Source organism: Cryptomeria japonica, unplaced genomic scaffold, assembly GCF_030272615.1.
Source record: "Cryptomeria japonica unplaced genomic scaffold, Sugi_1.0 HiC_scaffold_64, whole genome shotgun sequence".
NCBI lineage: Eukaryota > Viridiplantae > Streptophyta > Pinopsida > Cupressales > Cupressaceae > Cryptomeria > Cryptomeria japonica.
Window position 1 is genome coordinate 350,001 of NW_026728886.1, and position 20,000 is coordinate 370,000.

The window sequence follows — 20,000 nt, forward strand, 5'->3', positions numbered from 1 at the left end:
GGAAATTCTATAATCTCAACTTTTTTTGCCTTTTCAGGAAACTTTTGAATGGAGCGCATCATTGGTGCGCTCCGAAGTGTGCTCCAAGGTGCGCACCTCTGGTGTGCTCCAAAGCTCTCTCTAGCTGCGTGCACCTGCCCCGGCCGCGCACCCGGCCCCGCCCAGCTTCGCTCACCTGTCCCGGGCGTCTGGTGCGGAACCTTAGAGTAAGAAACATCACCGTGCACCTTGGCCAACGTGCGCGACTCGACCGAGCGCGCACTGGCCGAGGTGCACACCGATTTCACCTGGGTGCGCGCGCAGCACCTCGGGCGCACCGGGGTGCGCGCACAACGCCCGGGTTGCACCGTGGCCTGTGTGCTCGGGGCGCCTCGGGTGCGCGCTCGGTGTCGCCCCCGCGCGCGCGGTAGTGCGGGCAGCGCACCCCGGCCCGGCCCGGCCCCGACGAGAACGCAAACGGGCAAAAGGTTTATTCAAATAGCATTGCGACGCCCGGCGAAAAACTAAAAAAGGGTGCAACACCGGGACTTCCCGGGAGGTCACCCATCCCAGTACTACTCCGGCCCAAGCGCGCTTAACTGCGGAGTTCTGATGGGATCCGGTGCACTAACGCTGGTATGATCGCACCCGTTATGAGCTTGTCGCAGTGTGTACTTAGCAAACCGCGACCCACGTGCGAATCCACCCCGGCCACCCACCCCCGTCGAGGTGCACACCCTCCCTCGCGAAGTGCGCCCCGTTCGCCAAGTGTGAGCCCTGCCCGGGTGCGCGCACCTTGCTAGGGCGTCGGGTGTGCACCCGGCCCGGCCTACGTGCGTGCACCTGGACGGGGCGTCGTGTGCGTGCAGTGTCCCGTCTGCAACGCGGTGCCCACACACCACCTCGGGCGCAACGACCTGCGCTCACATGTGGGCCGAGTGCACCTTGGTGCATGTTCGGGGCGCCTCGGGTGCACGCTCGATCTTGCCCCGGTGCACCAAGGCGCTCGGTTTGCCCCGGGTGCGCACTTGGTGCAAGGTGGGCACCCAAAATAGGGATCAAGCACCAAAACACAAGTTTCGGGATGCAAAATGGGACCCAAGGACCACAAATGCGTTCCAAGACCCATGATGGGTCCACGAGAACAAAAATGTGTTCCGAGACTTAATAAACAAATATTGGGTTTTAGGAGAAGAAACATGCTCTGATGCCCAAAACGAGAATCGACCCCGAAAAGGCCACAGGCCAAAAGTGGGATGCGAGACAAAAAAAAATGGGACCCGAGGACCAAAATTGGGTTCCCAGGTCGAAGACAGGGCAACCGGACAAGAAACGACCTCTAAGGCTCGAAATGAGTCCCGACGACTAAAACTTGACAAGAAGCACCCATCAGGCACCCAACTCGACACCCATGGGATGCCGACCCACCCGGGCTTCCACCTAGCACACCTTGGCACCCACCCACCCTCGCACCCAACCTCGCACCCAACTTAGCACCTTTGAACCCACATTGGCACTCACCCTGACCCTGGCACCTTGGAACCCACATTGGCACTCACCTTGACCCTGGCACCCACCTTTGCACTCACCTTGGGACCCACCCTGGCTCCCACCTCGGCACCCACCCAGACACCCACCTTGGTTCCTTGGCACCCACCTTGGATCCTTGGCACCCACCCCGACACCCACCTTGGCACGCAACTTGGCTACTTGCCACCCACCTTGGCTCCTTGACGCCCACCCCGACAACCACCCCGTGACCTACCCTGGCTAGGGTTGGTGCACACCCACCCTGGTGCCCACCTTGGCACCCACCCCATGACCCACCTTGGCACGCACCTTAGTACCCACCCCGTTACCCACCCTAGGACCCACCCCGTGACCCACCTTGGCCAGGGTGGGTGCCTTGGTGCGCACAACTTGCCTGGGCTGCACACCAGGGCGGGCTCAAGATGGCACCCGCGTTCCGTTTTTTTCACTATCTTTCAAAACGGAAATTTTAAAATCTCGTTTTTTTTTTTTTTTTGCCTTTTCTGGAAATTAGTGAAGGCAGCGCATCAAAGGTGCGCAATGCTGGTGCGAACCCGGGAGCGCTCCGATGTGTGCTCCAAGGTGCGGCGTGCACGAAGTCCGAGCCCGGCTTGCCCCGGGTGCGCACCTCGCGTGCACCTTCGCCGGGGTGAGCACCTTGGCTGGGTTGCGCGCCCTGGTGCGCACCAAGGAGCGCTCTGAAGTGTGCTCCAAGGTGCGGCGTGCACGAAGTCGGAGCTCGGTTTGCCCCGGGTGTGCACCTCGGGTGCGCACCTCGCGTGCACCTTCGCTGCGGTGGGCACCTTGGCTGGGTTGCGCGCCTTGGTGGGCACCATGCAGTGCACGAAGTCGGAGCCCGGTTTGCCCCGGGCGCGCACCTCCGCCAGGGTGGGCACCTTGGTGCGCACAACTTGCCTGGGCTGCGCACCAGGAAGGGCTCAAGATGGCACCCGCGTTCCGTTTTTTTCACTATCTTTCAGAACGGAAATTTTAAAATATCGTTTTTTTTTGCCTTTTCTGGAAATTAGTGAAGGCAGCGCATCAAAGGTGCGCAACGCTGGTGCGAACCTGGGAGCGCTCCGATGTGTGCTCCAAGGTGCGGCGTGCACGAAGTCGGAGCCCGGTTTGCCCCGGGTGCGCCCTGGTGGGCACCATGGTGCGCACCAAGGAGCGCTCCGAAGTGTGCTCCAAGGTGCGGCCTGCACGAAGTCGGAGCCCGGTTTGCCCCGGGCGTGCACCGCGGGTGGGCACCTTGGTGCGCATGCCTTGCCTGGGCTGCGCACCAGGGCGGGCTCAAGATGGCACCCGCGTTCCGTTTTTTTCACTATCTTTCAAAACGGAAATTTTAAAATCTCATTTTTTTTTGCCTTTTCTGGAAATTAGTGAAGGCAGCGCATCAAAGGTGCGCACCTCGCTGCCCACCACGGTGCGCAACGCCGGTGGGCACCCGGGAGTGCTTCGAAGTGTGCTCCAAGGTGCTGCGTGCACGTTGTCGGAGCCCGGTTTGCCCCGGGTGCGCACCTCGCGTGCACCTTCGTCGGGGTGGGCACCTTGGCTGGGTTTGCCCCGGCTGCGCTCCGAAGCGGGGTTATTGGAGCGCCGCCTCTTTTTTTGTCGGAGCGTTTGGTGGGGTTTCTCGCATTGGCTCTTCCCAGGCCCGGTTGCCACCCTGGCGCGCACGAAGTCGGAAGTAGGGTTAATTGCCCGGGTGCGCACCTTTGCCAGGGTGGGCACCTTACCTGGGCTGTGCACCAGGGCGGGCTCAAGATGGCACCCGCGTTCCGTTTTTTTCACTATCTTTCAAAACGGAAATTTTAAAATCTCCTCTTTTTTTTGCCTTTTCTGGAAATTAGTGAAGGCAGCGCATCAAAGGTGCGCACCTCGCTGCCCACCTTGGTGTGCTCTGAGGTGCGCACCCGGGAGCGCTACGAAGTGTGCTCCAAGGTGCGGCGTGCACGTTGTCGGAGCCCGGTTTGCCCCGGGTGCGCACCTCGCCTGCACCTTGGCCGGGGTGGGCACCCTGGCTGGGTTTGCCCAGGGTGCGCTCCGAAGCGGGGTTACTGGAGCGCCCCCTCTTTTTTTGTCAGAGCGTTTGGTGGGGTTTCTCGCATTGGCTCTTCCCAGGCCCGGTTGTTGGGTGCGCTCCCACCCTGGCGCGCGCGAAGTTGGAAGTTGGGTTAATTGCCCGGGCGCGCACCTTCGCCAGGGTGGGCACCTTGGTGCGCACACCTTGGCTGGGCTGCGCACCAGGGCGGGCTCAAGATGGCACCAGCATTCCCTTTTTCTCACTATCTTTCAAAACGGAAATTTTAAAATCTCGTTTTCTTTTGCCTTTTATGGAAATTAGTGAAGGCATCGCATCAAAGGTGCGCACCTCGCTGCCCACCTTGGTGTGCTCCGAGGTGCCCACCACGGTGCGCTCCGAGGTGCCCACCACGGTGCGCAACGCCGGTGCGAACCCGGGAGCGCCCCGATGTGTGCTCCAAGGTGCGGCGTGCACGAAGCCGGACCCCGGTTTGCCCCGGGTGCGCACCTCGCGTGCACCTTGGTGCGCACACCTTGGCTGGGTTGCGCGGCCTGGTGGGCACCATGGTGCGCACCAAGGAGCGCTCCGAAGTGTGCTCCAAGGTGCGGCGTGCACGAAGTCCTAGCCCGGTTTGCCCCGGGTGCGCACCTTCGCCGCGGTGGGCACCATGGCGTGCACGAAGTCGGAGCCCGGTTTGCCCCGGGTGCGCACCTCGCGTGCACCTTCGCCGGGGTGGGCACCTCGGCTGGGTTGCGCGCCCTGGTGCGCACCAAGGAGCGCTCCGAAGTGTGCTCCAAGGTGCGGCGTGCACGAAGTCGGAGCCCGGTTTGCCCCGGGTGCGCACCTTCGCCGCGGTGGGCACCCTGGTGCGCACCATGGCGTGCACGAAGTCGGAGCCCGGTTTGCCCCGGGTGCGCACCTCGCGTGCACCTTCGGCGGGGTTGCGCGCCCTGGTGCGCACCAAGGAGCGCTCCGAAGTGTGCTCCAAGGTGCGGCGTGCACGAAGTCGGAGCCCGGTTTGCCCCGGGTGCGCACCTCGCGTGCACCTTCGGCGGGGTTGCGCGCCCTGGTGGGCACCATGGTGCGCACCAAGGAGCGCTCCGAAGTGTGCTCCAAGGTGCGGCGTGCACGAAGTCGGAGCCCGGTTTGCCCCGGGTGCGCACCTCGCGTGCACCTTCGCCGCGGTGGGCACCATGGCGTGCACGAAGTCGGAGCCCGGTTTGCCCCGGGTGCGCACCTCGCGTGCACCTTCGCCGGGGTGGGCACCTCGGCTGGGTTGCGCGCCCTGGTGCGCACCAAGGAGCGCTCCGAAGTGTGCTCCAAGGTGCGGCGTGCACGAAGTCGGAGCCCGGTTTGCCCCGGGTGCGCACCTCGCGTGCACCTTCGCCGCGGTGGGCACCATGGCGTGCACGAAGTCGGAGCCCGGTTTGCCTCGGGTGCGCACCCCGCGTGCACCTTCGCCGGGGTGGGCACCTCGGCTGGGTTGCGCGCCCTGGTGCGCACCAAGGAGCGCTCCGAAGTGTGCTCCAAGGTGCGGCGTGCACGAAGTCGGAGCCCGGTTTGCCCCGGGTGCGCACCTCGCGTGCACCTTCGCCGCGGTGGGCACCTTGGCTGGGTTGGGCACCATTGAGCGCTCCGAAGTGTGCTCCAAGGTGCGCACCATGGCCCTCCAAGGTGCGCAGCATGGCGTGCACGAAGTCGGAGCCCGGTTTGCCCCGGGTGCGCACCTCGCGTGCACCTTCGCCAGGGTGGGCACCTCGGTGCGCACACCTTCTCAATGTTTTCTTGCCTTTTCTGGAAATTGGTGAAGGCAGCGCATCAAAGGTGCGCACCTCGGTGTGCTCCGAGGTGCGAACCCGAGAGCGCTCCGAGGTGCCCACGAAGTCGAAAGTCGGGTTAATTGCATTGTTTTCCCCGGGTGCGCTCCGAGGTGCGCAACATCGGTGCGCACCAAGGAGGGCTCCGAAGTGTGCTCCAAGGTGCGCACGATTCGGAGCTCGGTTTGCCCGGGGTGCGCACACCTTGGCTGGGTTGCGCACCCTTTGTGCGCTCCAAGGTGCGCACGAAGTCGGAGCTCGGTTTGCCCCGGGTGCGCACCTTCGCCAGGGTGCGCACCTTGATGCGCACGCCTTGGCTGGGCTGCGCACCTTGGTGGGCGCCATGGTGCGCACCTTTCGTGCGCTCCAAGGTGCGCACGAAGTCGGAGCTCGGTTTGCCCCGGGTGCGCACCTTGGTGGGCGCCATGGTGCACTCCGAGGTGCCCAAGATTGGTGCGCAACAAGGAGCGCTCCGAAGTGCGCTCCAAGGTGCGCAGGTGCGCGCGAAGTCGAAAGTTGGGTTAATTGTCCGGTTTGCCTCGGGTGCGCACCTTGCGTGCACCTTCGCCAGGGTGGGCGCCTTGGTGCGCACACCTTGGCTGGGCTGCGCACCCGGGCGCGCACACCTTGGCACCCGCGTTTCCTTCATTTTAAATTTTTTTTTTTTACAATCTCTCAAGTGGGAAATTCTATAATCTCAACTTTTTTTGCCTTTTCAGGAAACTTTTGAATGGAGCGCATCATTGGTGCGCTCCGAAGTGTGCTCCAAGGTGCGCACCTCTGGTGTGCTCCAAAGCTCTCTCCAGCTGCGTGCACCTGCCCCGGCCGCGCACCCGGCCCCGCCCAGCTTCGCTCACCTGTCCCGGGCGTCTGGTGCGGAACCTTAGAGTAAGAAACATCACCGTGCACCTTGGCCAACGTGCGCGACTCGACCGAGCGCGCACTGGCCGAGGTGCACACCGATTTCACCTGGGTGCGCGCGCAGCACCTCGGGCGCACCGGGGTGCGCGCACAACGCCCGGGTTGCACCGTGGCCTGTGTGCTCGGGGCGCCTCGGGTGCGCGCTCGGTGTCGCCCCCGCGCGCGCGGTAGTGCGGGCAGCGCACCCCGGCCCGGCCCGGCCCCGACGAGAACGCAAACGGGCAAAAGGTTTATTCAAATAGCATTGCGACGCCCGGCGAAAAACTAAGAAAGGGTGCAACACCGGGACTTCCCGGGAGGTCACCCATCCTAGTACTACTCCGGCCCAAGCGCGCTTAACTGCGGAGTTCTGATGGGATCCGGTGCACTAACGCTGGTATGATCGCACCCGTTATGAGCTTGTCGCAGTGTGTACTTAGCAAACCGCGACCCACGTGCGAATCCACCCCGGCCACCCACCCCCGTCGAGGTGCACACCCTCCCTCGCGAAGTGCGCCCCGTTCGCCAAGTGTGAGCCCTGCCCGGGTGCGCGCACCTTGCTAGGGCGTCGGGTGTGCACCCGGCCCGGCCTACGTGCGTGCACCTGGACGGGGCGTCGTGTGCGTGCAGTGTCCCGTCTGCAACGCGGTGCCCACACACCACCTCGGGCGCAACGACCTGCGCTCACATGTGGGCCGAGTGCACCTTGGTGCATGTTCGGGGCGCCTCGGGTGCACGCTCGATCTTGCCCCGGTGCACCAAGGCGCTCGGTTTGCCCCGGGTGCGCACTTGGTGCAAGGTGGGCACCCAAAATAGGGATCAAGCACCAAAACACAAGTTTCGGGATGCAAAATGGGACCCAAGGACCACAAATGCGTTCCAAGACCCATGATGGGTCCACGAGAACAAAAATGTGTTCCGAGACTTAATAAACAAATATTGGGTTTTAGGAGAAGAAACATGCTCTGATGCCCAAAACGAGAATCGACCCCGAAAAGGCCACAGGCCAAAAGTGGGATGCGAGACAAAAAAAAATGGGACCCGAGGACCAAAATTGGGTTCCCAGGTCGAAGACAGGGCAACCGGACAAGAAACGACCTCTAAGGCTCGAAATGAGTCCCGACGACTAAAACTTGACAAGAAGCACCCATCAGGCACCCAACTCGACACCCATGGGATGCCGACCCACCCGGGCTTCCACCTAGCACACCTTGGCACCCACCCACCCTCGCACCCAACCTCGCACCCAACTTAGCACCTTTGAACCCACATTGGCACTCACCCTGACCCTGGCACCTTGGAACCCACATTGGCACTCACCTTGACCCTGGCACCCACCTTTGCACTCACCTTGGGACCCACCCTGGCTCCCACCTCGGCACCCACCCAGACACCCACCTTGGTTCCTTGGCACCCACCTTGGATCCTTGGCACCCACCCCGACACCCACCTTGGCACGCAACTTGGCTACTTGCCACCCACCTTGGCTCCTTGACGCCCACCCCGACAACCACCCCGTGACCTACCCTGGCTAGGGTTGGTGCACACCCACCCTGGTGCCCACCTTGGCACCCACCCCATGACCCACCTTGGCACGCACCTTAGTACCCACCCTGTTACCCACCCTAGGACCCACCCCGTGACCCACCTTGGCCAGGGTGGGTGCACCCACCCTGGTGCCCACCTTGGCACCCACCCATCCTAGCACCCAGCCTGTGACCGGGCTTGGAACCCAACCTTGCACCCGTCTTGGCCAGTGTGGGTGCGCACCCATCCTGGCACCCACGTTGTGACACACCCTTTAACCCACGCACCCTAGCAGCCACGTTGGCACCCACCTTGGAACACAACCTAGCAACTTGGCACCCACCCCGTGACCCACCTTGGCATCCACCATAGCAGTCGCCCACTTGGCACCCACCTTGGAACCCAAGTTGGCACCCACCTCGGCACCCACCTTGACACTTGTGGACCCACCTTGCCACTCACCCTAGCATCGACCCATCCTAGCACCCACCCTGGCACCTTTGCACCCTAGCACTCACCCATCCTAGCACCTAACCTGTGACCCACCTTGACACTCACCCTCGCACCCACCTTGGAACCCAACCTAGCACCCACCCACCCTGACACCAACCCTAGCACCTACCCACCCTTGCACCCACCCTGTGACCCATCTTGGCACCCACCCATCCTACCACTCAACCTATCACCCACCTTCTCACCCACCTTGGCATCCACCTTAGCACCCACCCACACTGGCACCTTGGCACCCACCTCGGGCAAGGTGGGTGCACACCCACCCTGACACCCAATTTAGAACCAACCGAGCATGTTACCCACCTTGGCACCCACATTGCAGCCCACCCTAGTACCCACCCTATGACCCACATTGGCATCCACACCCTAGCACCCAGGCACCTCGACACCCGCCTTGACACGCACCCTAGCACTAAACCTGTGACCCACCTTGGAACTCACCCTAGAACCCACCCACCCTGTGAACCACCTTGGCATCCACCTTAGCACCCACCCACCTTGGCACCCACTCTAGCACTCACCCATCCTAACACCCAACTTGTTACCCACCTTGGCACCCGCCCTCGCGTCCACCTTGAAACCCACCCTAGCACCCACCCACGCAGGAGCCCACCTTGGCACCCAACCTAACACCCACGCATCCTGGCACCCAACTTGTGACCCACCTTGGAACCCACCCTAGTACCCACCTTTGAACCCACTATATCACCAACCCACCTTGGCACCCACCCTATGACCCTCTTTGGAATCCACCCTAGCACGCACCCACCCTGGCACCCACCATGGAGCGCACCCTAGCACCCACCCACCTCGGCACGCACCTCAACACCCACCTTGGTGTGCGCACTGCGCCAACCTCTCAAAGACCCTATGTGGTGCGCTCCAAAGTGTACACCTTTGGTGCGCTCCAAGGTGCGCACCTTTGGTGCACACCGAGGTGCACACCAAAGTGTGCACCGAGGTGAGCACCAAAGTGCACTCCAAGGTGCACACCAAGGCGTGCACCTTTGGTGCGGTCAATGCAAACGAATTCGGAAGTTGGGGTCGATGTCCTAATCGCTGCTGCAGACTACACGTATGAGAATCGGACAAATAGCTTTATATAGGGGAGGTGTTGCGTTTGATGGGTCGACTCCCCTGGTTGTGTGCACTGCACCAACTTCAAAGACCCTGTCTTGTTTAAGAAGTCAAAAGTTGGGGTGGATGTCCTAATCATTGCTGCAGTCTACGCATGTATGAGAATCAGACAAATAGCTTATATAGGGGAGGTGTTGCATTCGGTGGGTTGACTCCCCTGGTTGTGCGCACTGCGCCAACCTCAAAGACCCCGCATAGCAGAAGAAGTCGGAAGTCGGATTTTGGTGAGCACCAAGGCGTGCACCTTTGGTGCGGTCAACGCAGACGAATTCAGAAGTTGGGGTGGATGTCCTAATCGTTGTTGCAGGCTACACATGTATGAGAATCAGACAAATAGCTTATATAGGGGAGGTGTTGGGTTTGATGGGTCAACTCCCTTGGTTGTGCGCATTACGCCAACCTCAAAGACCTTGTTTTCGTTAAGAAGTCAAAAGTTGGGGTCAATGTCCTAATGGCTCCTGTAGGCTACACATGTATGAGAATCGGACAAATAGCTTATATAGGGGAGGTGTTGGGTTTGATGGGTCGACTCCCCTGGTTGTGCGCATTACGTCAACCTCAAAGACCTTGTTTTCGTTAAGAAGTCAAAAGTTGGGGTCGATGTCCTAATTGCTCCTGTAGACTACACATGTATGAGAATCAGACAAATAGCTTATATAGGGGAGGTGTTGGGTTTGATGGGTTGACTCCCCTAGTTGTTCGCATTACACCAACCTCAAAGACCTTGTTTTCGTTTAGAAGCCGAAAGTTGGGGTCGATGTCCTAATTGCTCCTGCAGGCTACGCATGTATGAGAATCAGACAAATAGCTTATATAGGGGAGGTGTTGGGTTTGATGGGTCGACTCCCCTGGTTGTGCGCATTGCGCCAACCTCAAAGACCCTGCATTGCGGATGAAGTCGAAAGTCAGAGTTTGGTGTGCTACAAGGTGTGGTCGAAGGTGCTCACCTAGGTGTGCACCTTTGGAGCGCAGGAAAAGTGCCCTCCAAAAGTGCGCACCTTTGGAGTGCACAAAAGTGCCCTCCAAAAGTGCGCACCTTTGGAGCGCACAAAAGTGCCCTCCAAAAAGTGCCCTCCAAAAGTGCGCACCTTTGGAGCGCACAAAAGTGCCCTCCAAAAAGTGCCCTCCAAAAGTGCGCACCTTTGGAGTGCAGAAAAGTGCCCTCCAAAAAGTGCCCTCCAAAAGTGTGCACCTTTGGAGTGCACAAAAGTGCCCTCCAAAAGTGCGCACCTTTGGAGCGCAGAAAAGTGCCCTCCAAAAAGTGCCCTCCAAAAGTGCGCACCTTTGGAGCGCAGAAAAGTGCCCTCCAAAAAGTGCCCTCCAAAAGTGCGCACCTTTGGAGCGCAGAAAAGTGCCCTCCAAAAAGTGCCCTCCAAAAGTGCGCACCTTTGGAGCGCAGAAAAGTGCCCTCCAAAAAGTGCCCTCCAAAAGTGCGCACCTTTGGAGCGCACAAAAGTGCCCTCCAAAAAGTGCCCTCCAAAAGTGCGCACCTTTGGAGCGCACAAAAGTGCCCTCCAAAAGTGCGCACCTTTGGAGCGCACAAAAGTGCCCTCCAAAAGTGCGCACTTTTGGTGCGCACCAAGGCGCTGGTTCGGTCGTTGCAGGCGAGTTCGGAAGTTGGGGTCGATGTCCTGAGCGGAGGTGCAAACTACACAGGTGTCGGAATCGGACAAATAGCTTATATAGGGGAGGTGTATGCTTCGATGGGTCGACTCCCCAGGTTGAGCGCACCGCGCCAACCTCAAAGACCCTACGGTATGGATGAAGTCGGAAGTTGGGTCCGATGACCGATTCGATTAGTAGGTATGCTCATGAGGTCGGAATTTGGGTCCGATGACCTGCCATGTGCAGGAAGGCGAATGTTGGCACTGTGCGTTGCAAGGTGCACACCAAGGTGCTGGTGCGGTCTTTTTAGTCGAGTTCGGAAGTTGGGGTCGATGTCCTGATCGGAGGTGCAAGCTACACAGGTGTGGGAATCGGACAAATAGCTTATATAGGGGAGGTGTATGCTTCGTTGGGTCGACTCCCCGGGTTGAGCGCACCGCGCCAACCTCAAAGACCCTACGGTATGGATGAAGTCGGAAGTTGGGTCCGATGACCGATTCGATATGTAGGCATACTCGCGAGGTCGGAATTTGGGTCCGATGACCTGCCATGTGCAGGAAGGCGAATGTTGGCACTGTGCGTTGCAAGGTGCGCACCAAGGCGCTGGTTCGGTCGTTGCAGGCGAGTTCGGAAGTTGGGGTCGATGTCCTGATCGGAGGTGCAAACTACACAGGTGTGGGAATCGGACAAATAGCTTATATAGGGGAGGTGTATGCTTCGTTGGGTCGACTCCCCGGGTTGAGCGCACCGCGCCAACCTCAAAGACCCTACGGTATGGATGAAGTCGGAAGTTGTGTCCGATGACCGATTCGATATGTAGGCATACTCGCGAGGTCGGAATTTGGGTCCGATGACCTGCCATGTGCAGGAAGGCGAATGTTGGGACTGTGCGTCGCAAGGTGCGCACCAAGGCGCTGGTGCCGTCGTTGCAGTCGAGTTCGGAAGTTGGGGTCGATGTCCTGGTCAGAGGTGCAAACTACACAGGTGTGGGAATCGGACAAATAGCTTATATAGGGGAGGTGTATGCTTCGATGGGTCGACTCCCCGGGTTGAGCGCACCGCGCCAACCTCAAAGACCCTACAGTATGGATGAAGTCGGAAGTTGGGTCCGATGACCGATTCGATACGTAGGCATATTGGCGAGGTCTGAATTTGTGTCCGATGACCTGCCATGCGCAGGAAGGCGGAATTTGGGTCCGATGACCGAGTTGATGGCGTGCCATGCGCAGAAAGGCGGAATTTGGGTCCGATGACCGAGTTGATGTTGATGGCCCGCCATGCACAGGAAGGCGGAATTTGGGTCCGATGACCGATTTGAAGGCGTGCCATGCGCAGAAAGGCGGAGTTTGGGTCCGATGACCGAGTTGATATTGATGGCCCGCCATGCGCAGGAAGGCGGAATTTGGGTCCGATGACCTGACATACGCATGGAGTCCGACTCGGGGGCCGATGTTCGATTCGATGACTTGCATTGTGGGTAAAGTCGGAAGTTGTGGTCTTTGACCCGATTCGATGACCAGACTTCGGCTGCTTGAGAATCGGACAAATAACTTATATAGGGGAGGTAGTGTTCTCGAGCATCCTCCCCCCGTGCCCGTTTATGTCGATTGATGCTGGTGCTCGACTGGTTGGAGCGCTCGGATGCAAAAATCTTGCACCAGGATTTATCAATTGTGATGGACACGGCAAGTCTCCTGATTGCTATGCAGGAGCTCATCGTGAATCTCTATGCGGCCTTGGTATGGACTCGACCTGCGGAATGGTTCGGCAATGGTAGTCGCTCCAACACGTCCTTGCAATGGCCACAGAGGTGATTCGACTAGAGCTCCAGTCTAGCTTTTGGGTTGCTTGGCGGACTGGTATAGCCGCGATCGAGTTCCGGCCATGAACGTTTTAGATAGCTCTTGGGCTTTCTGGGACGGAAGTCGGAAGTTTGGGCTGTTGTCCGATTTGATGACCATTCTTCGGATGTGTGAGAATCGGACAAATAACTTATATAGGGGACTGTGTTGTCTCACGCAGCCCCCTCCGTGCCCCTCTATCTCGACCGATGTTGGTGCTTGAAAGGGTTGGGATCGCTCGGATTTATAAACGTGCACCACCATTTGTCGAGTGTGAGGGACGCGGCAGGTCTCCTAAATGCTATACGGGCGCTCTCTGAGAATCTCTATCCGGCCTCGACACAGACTAGTCTTGCTGAATGGTTTGGCACTGGTAGTCGATCCAACACGTCGTTTTTGTGGCCGCCTAGGCGATTCGATTCGAGCCCCCGTCTAGCTTTTGGGTTGCTTGGCGGATTTTGCCCTATCCGCAAGTGAGCTCGGTCCCTAAACGTTCGAGAAACCCGATTGCTATGCGCCGACTCTCTTTCTTGCGAGCCTCCATCTAGCTTTTGGGTCTCTACGGAACGGAAGTCGGAATCTGGGACCGTTGTTTGATTCGACGAGGCAGACTACGGTTGTGCGAGAATCGGACAAATAACTTATATAGGGGAGGTGTTGACTGGAGCATTCTCCCCCGTGCCCCTCTAACTCGACCAATGCTGGCGCTCGAACGGTGGTAGCGCTCGGATTTTCGTTGAGCGCCAGCATTGGTCGATTTAGAGGGGCATGCGAGATTCCCGAATGCTATGCGAGGGCTCTAACGGAAATGTCTATTGGTTTCGGTATGGATGCAATTGCGAGTGGTTCGGCAAAGGTAGTCGTTCCGATGCGTCCATGTCGTGGCCAAATCGATAATTCGATTTGAGCCCTCGTATAGCATTTGGGTCTCTCGATGTGATTCCGCATTCCAGTCCCTTTGGGCACTGCTTGAGCCGCATCCCAGGGGGTTCCCTTCCCAATAATCTGCCTCGCAACCCGATTGCTATGCGGTGAGGCTCCTCGGCCGCCTCGGAACTATCTGTGTATCAGACGCATCGCGGGATAAGGGGTTGGCAACGGTAGTCGCCCCAAGCGCGTCCGATGCTTGGACCATTCCGAGGCGGCCCTGAAGCCTCTTCCGTCTAGCCGTTGGGTCCTTCTCGCCGCATCCCTTGCCTCGCACCCCGATTGCTATGCGGTGAGGCTCCTCGGCCGCCTTGGAACTATCTGTGTATCAGACGCATCGCGGGATAAGGGGTTGTCACTGGTAGTCGCCCCAAGCGCGTCCGATGCTTGGACCATTCCGAGGCGGCCCTGAAGCCTCTTCCGTCTAGCCGTTGGGTCCTTCTCGCCGCATCCCTCGACTCGCACCCCGATTGCTATGCGGTGAGGCTCCTCGGCCGCCTTGGAACTATCTGTGTATCGGACGCGTCGCGGGATAAGGGGTTGTCACTGGTAGTCGCCCCAAGCGCGTCCGATGCTTGGACCATTCCGAGGCGGCCCTGAAGCCTCTTCCGTCTAGCCGTTGGGTCCTTCTCGCCGCATCCCTCGCCTCGCACCCCGATTGCTATGCGGTGAGGCTCCTCGGCCGCCTTGGAACTATCAATGTATCGGACGCGTCGCGGGATAAGGGGTTGTCACTGGTAGTCGCCCCAAGCGCGTGCGATGCATGGACCATTCCCAGGCGGCCCTGAAGCCTCTTCCGTCTAGCCGTTGGGTCCTTCTCGCCGCATCCCTCGCCTCGCACCCCGATTGCTATGCGGTGAGGCTCCTCGGCCGCCTTGGAACTATCTGTGTATCGGACGCGTCGCGGGATAAGGGGTTGTCACTGGTAGTCGCCCCAAGCGCGTCCGATGCTTGGACCATTCCGAGGCGGCCCTGAAGCCTCTTTCGTCTAGCCGTTGGGTCCTTCTCGCCGCATCCCTCGCCTCGCACCCCGATTGCTATGCGGTGAGGCTCCTCGGCCGCCTTGGAACTATCTGTGTATCGGACGCGTCGCGGGATAAGGGGTTGTCACTGGTAGTCGCCCCAAGCGCGTCCGATGCTTGGACCATTCCGAGGCGGCCCTGAAGCCTCTTCCGTCTAGCCGTTGGGTCCTTCTCGCCGCATCCCTCGCCTCGCACCCCGATTGCTATGCGGTGAGGCTCCTCGGCCGCCTTGGAACTATCTGTGTATCGGACGCGTCGCGGGATAAGGGGTTGTCACTGGTAGTCGCCCCAAGCGCGTCCGATGCTTGGACCATTCCGAGGCGGCCCTGAAGCCTCTTCCGTCTAGCCGTTGGGTCCTTCTCGCCGCATCCCTCGCCTCGCACCCCGATTGCTATGCGGTGAGGCTCCTCGGCCGCCTTGGAACTATCTGTGTATCGGACGCATCGCGGGATAAGGGGTTGTCACTGGTAGTCGCCCCAAGCGCGTCCGATGCTTGGACCATTCCGAGGCGGCCCTGAAGCCTCTTCCGTCTAGCCGTTGGGTCCTTCTCGCCGCATCCCTCGCCTCGCACCCCGATTGCTATGCGGTGAGGCTCCTCGGCCGCCTTGGAACTATCTGTGTATCGGACGCGTCGCGGGATAAGGGGTTGTCACTGGTAGTCGCCCCAAGCGCGTCCGATGCTTGGACCATTCCGAGGCGGCCCTGAAGCCTCTTCCGTCTAGCCGTTGGGTCCTTCTCGCCGCATCCCTCGCCTCGCACCCCGATTGCTATGCGGTGAGGCTCCTCGGCCGCCTTGGAACTATCTGTGTATCGGACGCGTCGCGGGATAAGGGGTTGTCACTGGTAGTCGCCCCAAGCGCGTCCGATGCTTGGACCATTCCGAGGCGGACCTGAAGCCTCTTCCGTCTAGCCGTTGGGTCCTTCTCGCCGCATCCCTCGCCTCGCACCCCGATTGCTATGCGGTGAGGCTCCTCGGCCGCCTTGGAACTATCTGTGTATCGGACGCGTCGCGGGATAAGGGGTTGTCACTGGTAGTCGCCCCAAGCGCGTCCGATGCTTGGACCATTCCGAGGCGGCCCTGAAGCCTCTTCCGTCTAGCCGTTGGGTCCTTCTTGCCGCATCCCTCGCCTCGCACCCCGATTGCTATGCGGTGAGGCTCCTCGGCCGCCTTGGAACTATCTGTGTATCGGACGCGTCGCGGGATAAGGGGTTGTCACTGGTAGTCGCCCCAAGCGCGTCCGATGCTTGGACCATTCCGAGGCGGCCCTGAAGCCTCTTCCGTCTAGCCGTTGGGTCCTTCTCGCCGCATCCCTCGCCTCGCACCCCGATTGCTATGCGGTGAGGCTCCTCGGCCGCCTTGGAACTATCTGTGTATCGGACGCATCGCGGGATAAGGGGTTGTCACTGGTAGTCGCCCCAAGCGCGTCCGATGCTTGGACCATTCCGAGGCGGCCCTGAAGCCTCTTCCGTCTAGCCGTTGGGTCCTTCTCGCCGCATCCCTCGCCTCGCACCCCGATTGCTATGCGGTGAGGCTCCTCGGCCGCCTTGGAACTATCTGTGTATCGGACGCGTCGCGGGATAAGGGGTTGTCACTGGTAGTCGCCCCAAGCGCGTCCGATGCTTGGACCATTCCGAGGCGGACCTGAAGCCTCTTCCGTCTAGCCGTTGGGTCCTTCTCGCCGCATCCCTCGCCTCGCACCCCGATTGCTATGCGGTGAGGCTCCTCGGCCGCCTTGGAACTATCTGTGTATCGGACGCGTCGCGGGATAAGGGGTTGTCACTGGTAGTCGCCCCAAGCGCGTCCGATGCTTGGACCATTCCGAGGCGGCCCTGAAGCCTCTTCCGTCTAGCCGTTGGGTCCTTCTCGCCGCATCCCTCGCCTCGCACCCCGATTGCTATGCGGTGAGGCTCCTCGGCCGCCTTGGAACTATCTGTGTATCGGACGCGTCGCGGGATAAGGGGTTGTCACTGGTAGTCGCCCCAAGCGCGTCCGATGCTTGGACCATTCCGAGGCGGACCTGAAGCCTCTTCCCTCTAGCCGTTGGGGCTTTCTCGCCGCATCCCTCGCCTCGCACCCCGATTGCTATTCGGTGAGGCTCCTCGGCCGCCTTGGAACTATCTGTGTATCGGACGCATCGCGGGATAAGGGGTTGGCAGTGGTAGTCGCCCCAAGCGCGTCCGATGCTTGGACCATTCCGAGGCGGCCCTGCAGCCTCTTCCGTCTAGCCGTTGGGGCCATCTCGCTGCATCCCCCACCTCGCACCACGATTGCTATGCGGTGAGGCTCCTTGGCCGCCTCGGAACTATCTGTGTATCGGACGCATCGCGGGATAAGGGGTTGTCACTGGTAGTCGCCCCAAGCGCGTCCGATGCTTGGACTATTCCGAGGCGGCCCTGCAGCCTCTTCCGTCTAGCCGTTGGGGCCATCTCGCCGCATCCCCCAGCTCCTCGGCCGCCTCGGAACTATCTGTGTATCGGACGCATCGCGGGATAAGGGGTTGGCAGTGGTAGTCGCCCCAAGCGCGTTCGATGCTTGGACTATTCCGAGGCGGCCCCGCAGCCTCTTCCGTCTACCCTTTGGGGCCATCTCGCCGCATCCCTCGCCTCGCACCCCGATTGCTATGCGGTGAGGCTCCTCGGCCGCCTGGGAACTATCTTCGTATCGGATGCATCGCGGGATAAGGGGTTGTCACTGGTAGTCGCCCCAAGCGCGTCCGATGCTTGGACTATTCCGAGGCGGCCCTGTGGCCTCTTCCGTCTAGCCGTTGGGGCCATCTCGCCGCATCCCTCACCTCGCACCCCCATTGCTATGCGGTGAGGCTCCTCGGCCGCCTTGGAACTGTCTTCGTATCGGAAGCATCGCGGGATAAGGGGTTGTCACTGGTAGTCGCCCCAAGCGCGTCCGATGCTTGGACTATTCCGAGGCGGCCCTGCAGCCTCTTCCGTCTAGCCGTTGGGGCCATCTCGCCGCATCCCCCACCTCGCACCCGGATTGCTATGCGGTGAGGCTCCTCGGCCGCCTTGGAACTATCTTCGTATCGGACGCATCGCGGGATAAGGGGTTGTCACTGGTAGTCGCCCCAAGCGCGTCCGATGCTTGGACTATTCCGACGCGGCCCTGTGGCCTCTTCCGTCTAGCCGTTGGGGCCATCTCGCCGCATCCCCCACCTCGCACCCCGATTGCTATGCGGTGAGGCTCCTCGGCCGCCTTGGAACCATCTTCGTATCGGACGCATCGCGGGATGAGGGGTTGTCACTGGTAGTCGCCCCAAGCGCGTCCGATGCTTGGACCATTCCGAGGCGGCCCTGAAGCCTCTTCCGTCTAGCCGTTGGGGCCTTCCCGCCCCATCCCTCGCCTCGCACCCCCGATTGCTATGCGGTGAGGCTCCTCGGCCGCCTTGGAACCATCTGTGTATCGGACGCATCGCGGGATAAGGGGTTGGCACTGGTAGTCGCCCCAAGCGCGTCCGATGCTTGGAGCATTCCGAGGTGGCCCTGAAGCCTCTTCCGTCTAGCCGTTGGGGCCTTCCCGCCCCATCCCTCGCCTCGCACCCCGATTGATATGCGGTGAGGCTCCTCGGCCGCCTTGGAACTATCTGTGTATCGGACGCATCGCGGGATAAGGGGTTGGCACTGGTAGTCGTCCCAATCGCGTCCGATGCTTGGACCATTCCGAGGCGGCCCTGCAGCCTCTTCCGTTTAGCCGTCGGGGCCTTCCCGCCGCATCCCTCGCCTCGCATCCCGATTCCTATGCGGTGAGTCTTCTCGGCCGCCGCGGAACTATACCTGTTATTGCTACTGCATCCTTCGGCTGGTAACCTCCTCTGCCGCCTTGGAACGTTCTCTTTGTCGGACGCGTCGCGGGATAAGGGGTTGGCACTGGTAGTCGCCCCAAGCGCGCCCGATGCATAGACCGCTCCGAGTTGACCTTGCTTTCAGCCTCTCACATGCATAGACCTCTCTGAGTCGACCCTGCAGCCTCTCACGTTTAGCCTTTGGAATCTCGCCTCACAACATGATTGCTATCCTTGATGCATCCCTTGCCTCGAGCCCTGATTGCTTTCTTGGCTGCATCCCTCCTCTCCTCACAGCCCGGTTGTCATCACTGCTTCATCCGTCGCTTCATGCATTCTGGCTGCTGGGCCCTTCCCACCGCACACCTCGATTGCTATCTCTTCTGCATCACACACCCCGATTGCTATCTCTGCTACATCCCTCGGCTCTCACTTCTGCATCCTTCGCCTCCCACCTCGATTGCTATCAATGCTGCATCCGTAACCTCACACCCCGATTGCTATGCGGGGAGGCTCCTTGGCCGCCTTGGAAATTTCTGTGTGTCGGACGCACCGCGGGATAAGGGGTTGGCACTGGTAGTCGCCCCAAGTGCGCCCGATTCTTAGACCGCTTCGAGGTGACCTCGTAGCCTCTTTCGTCCAGGCTTCCTGCCTTCAACGCCCTTTTTACACCTCGATTGCTATGCGCGGGCTCGTTGGCGTCTATCACCTCTCTGCGAAGAGTGGCACGATGATTGTTGGGGTAAATCGTAGCAGTCCGATCTCTGGCCTTGGGCCATTGTGAGGGCTGATCGATTTCCTGTGCGCATCTCGTGTTCGCCCAGTAACAGACTCGACGACTTGTAATCGGTCTTGTTCCCGATTGTTCCTGGAGGTAGTCTTCGGAACTCTTGGATTTGACCTGTCACTCGAACTGTCCTCTTCCGAGGATGCTTGTGTGTGTGTGCTTGTGCCATTTCCTTGGCGGTATTAACGAGATATTAAAGAGCGGAGTGAGCGCCTCGCCCAGCTATGTTTGGGGCTCTCACTCCCTTACCCGGTGTGCGACCGCTTTGCACGTAGGTTGCGGAGCATCGCGACTCTTTCGATGTTTGGCGGTTGTCTTCCGGTGATGCGTTGGTCCCGAAGTGCACGTTACTAGCATTTCTGCCATTGTTCTCGATCTTTGGCACGTTCCTTCGTTGCAATTGGATATATATCTCCGTTTATACGCGCAGGCTTCTCCCGCCTATTCAGCGCTGTCCCACTCTCAGCACTCTCGTGGTCTCCTTGGCTTCTCTCTCCCGTGAGCGAGCTCTCTTCTCGAGTCTTTTCCATGTCCCATGGAGGTTGCCTTGCGAAATTCGGGCACACAAACGTGACCGGATAAGAGCGGAATTGCC

The 20,000-nt window shown here is 60.1% G+C and overlaps 2 non-coding genes across 2 annotated transcripts; both read right to left on the minus strand.

Moving 5' to 3' along the window:
* Window positions 1-510: 510 nt before the first annotated feature.
* On the minus strand, window positions 511-629 carry LOC131863506 (5S ribosomal RNA). Its single transcript, XR_009362407.1, has one exon. It is a non-coding gene; the product is annotated as a 5S ribosomal RNA (ribosomal RNA).
* Window positions 630-6,544: 5,915 nt separating this feature from the next.
* Window positions 6,545-6,663, minus strand: LOC131863511 (5S ribosomal RNA). The gene has a single exon (XR_009362411.1). It is a non-coding gene; the product is annotated as a 5S ribosomal RNA (ribosomal RNA).
* Window positions 6,664-20,000: the final 13,337 nt, after the last annotated feature.